Here is a 2,926-nt window from a genome sequence, read left to right on the forward strand (position 1 = left end):
AATGGCCACAAGAATGGCCTAAACAAAAATGCCAAATAACATTAAATGGATTAGGGGCAATGGCAGATGTGTGGGTCAGTTCTGGCCCTCTATCATGTCATACCTTAGAAAATATTAGGTTTCTAACAACTTTTTACATAATTAATGTTCCAATTAATATTTGGGGCCCAAATATTTTATCTCAACTTGGAGCACATATTCACATTGCTTCAAAAAACTTGTAGCCACTGTTCAGTCCCCTTGAGCAATGCCATTAACATGGTTAACTGCTACTCCTAAATGGATTGAACAGTGGCCTTTAAATAAAGAAAAGCTTGAGGCATTAAAACAATTAGTTATTGAACAATTACAGGCTGGACATATTGAATATTCCACATCACCTTGGAACTCCCTGTATTTGCTGTTAAGAAGAAGTCTGGAAAATGGTGACTATTGACAGATTTAAGGGAAATTAATAAATGTATTAAACCTATGGGGGGATTACAATTAAGATTCCCTCTCCTGCAGTGATTCCAAATAAATGGTCAATTTCTGTTATTGATTTAAAAGATTGTTTTTTTACTATCCCTCTCCCACCTCAGGATAAGGAAAAATTTGCTTTTATAGTACCTGAATATAATCATCATTAACCTGTTAAACGTTATCAATGGACTGTGTAACCTCAAGGTATGATTAACAGTCCTACATTATGTCAGGAATTTGTTGCCTGAGCCTTAGAACCAATTCGGCAACAATTCCCTATATCATTATATGGATGATCTTTTATTAGCAGCATCTACAAACAATGAGCATGATTGTTTTTATGAAGCAGTTCTAAAGGCTTTATCAAAATTTGGATTACAAATAGGTCCAGAGAAAGTACAAATTAATTTTCCTTATTCATATTTAGGATTTATATTAAATAAACAAAAAATTAAACCTCAAAAGGTTCAAATAAGAAAGGATAATTTAAAAAGTCTTAATGATTTTCAAAAATTGCTAGGGGATATCAATTAGATTTGTTCATCTATAGGGATCCCTACTTATCAGTTACAACATTTATTTGCTACTCTAGAAGGTGATACTGAATTACATAGTTCTGAAACTTTAACTAAACAAACATTACAAAAATTAACCTTAATTGAACAACATTTAAATGAATGATATTTATCTTATATAGATTTAGAAAAATACATACAACTAATTCTCTTTCATACTCCTCATCCTCGTCTGGAGTGCTAATTCAAAATGATCATATAATAGAATATTTTTTTACCTAATAAGTATAATAAACGATTAACTACATATATAGATAAACTGGACTTTTTAATAATTAAAGGTAGATCTAAACTGTTACAATTGAGTGGTAGAGAGCCAAATCAAATTATTACTCATATAACTCATCAACAAATTTCTTATAATCTACAATTAAATGAAAATTGGCAAATTGCTTTAGCCAGTTATTCTGGAGCTTTATCTACTCAATATCCTAAATCTAAAATTTTGAATTTTTTAGAAAATATTCTATGATATTAGTGAACCCTATTTCTTGAATTCCTCTTTCCAGTATTACTGTTTTTACTGGCGCAAACAAAACTTCAGCAGGATACTGGACTCCCATAGCTTCTAAAGTGTATCCTCGTGAGTTTTCCTCTGTTCAACCTGCTGAATTATGGGCTATTACTTTAGCTTTATTAGATTTTTCCAATGTTCCTCTTAATATTGTTTCTGACTCTCAGTATGCAGTTTTGGTGTGCACACATCTACCTTCAGTTAGTCTTTCTATCAATTCAAAAACCATATTGAGAAACTATTTGCATTTACACAAAGATTATTATTACAGAGAACTATTTCAGTATATTTTACTCATATTAGGGCACATTCTACTCTGCCAGCACCATTAACTAAAGGAAATCAAAATATTGATCAACTATTGTTCCCTTTACAAAAGACACATCAAGAACATGCTTTACATAATACAAACACAAAAGGACTTTACAAAAAATACAAAATAACCCCAAAGCAAGCATGTGACATTGTAGCTAACTGATCTTCATGTACTCCTTTTTAATATCCCTTACTGTCCTCCTGGTGTTAATCCAAGGGGACTCCATCCTAATGCCCTTTGGCAAATGGATGTTATTATAATTCAGTCATTTGGATGACTAAGATATGTACATCATACCATTGATACTCATACTCATTTTCAATGGGCCACAGCATTTTCTTCGGAAAAAGCCAATGCAGTCATTTCTCATTTATTATCTTTTTTTTGCTATCATGGGAATTCCTAAAGAACTTAAAACTGACAATGTACCTGCATATATGTCACAAAAATTACATTCATTTTTACAGAAATATGACATTACACATACATTTGGTATACCATATAATAGTAAGAGTCAAGCTATTATAGAATGGGCAAATTGTACGTTATGAAAATATATACATAAAATAAAAAGGGGGGAAATGGCTATGGCTTATGCACCTCAAAATATACTTCATAAAACCTTACTGTTTTTGTAAATGAGCCAAAGCAGAAGCGATTAGAGAGGTTTCATGTTTCAGTTGTCTTTGCATTTTCCAACGTTGGAAGACTGTATACAAAACAAAACATAAAATAAAAATTACTACAGTGTTACCAAAAGAAGTTGACAACAAGGTAGAGAAATGACTTAAAGGATTCAAATTAGCAGTATTTGAAGACAATCCTTGTAAAATGTCAGATCCTGTCAAATCAGGTAACGCCTTACTAAAGGTGTCCATATAATTTTTTTCCAAATTCAATATTTCTAAAGTTAAATTTTGATGTCCAATTAACTGTCTTTTAACAGTTTCCCATGAATCACTGGTGTTATATGGTACAGGAGTCACACAAATATGAGAAGAATTCCAGTCACACTTCAGAACACTTCTGGTAGCCAAAATAGTTACTTGATCGCCAAGC

The sequence above is a fragment of the Urocitellus parryii genome, chromosome 5, assembly GCF_045843805.1.
Source record: "Urocitellus parryii isolate mUroPar1 chromosome 5, mUroPar1.hap1, whole genome shotgun sequence".
NCBI classification, from domain to species: Eukaryota; Metazoa; Chordata; class Mammalia; order Rodentia; family Sciuridae; genus Urocitellus; species Urocitellus parryii.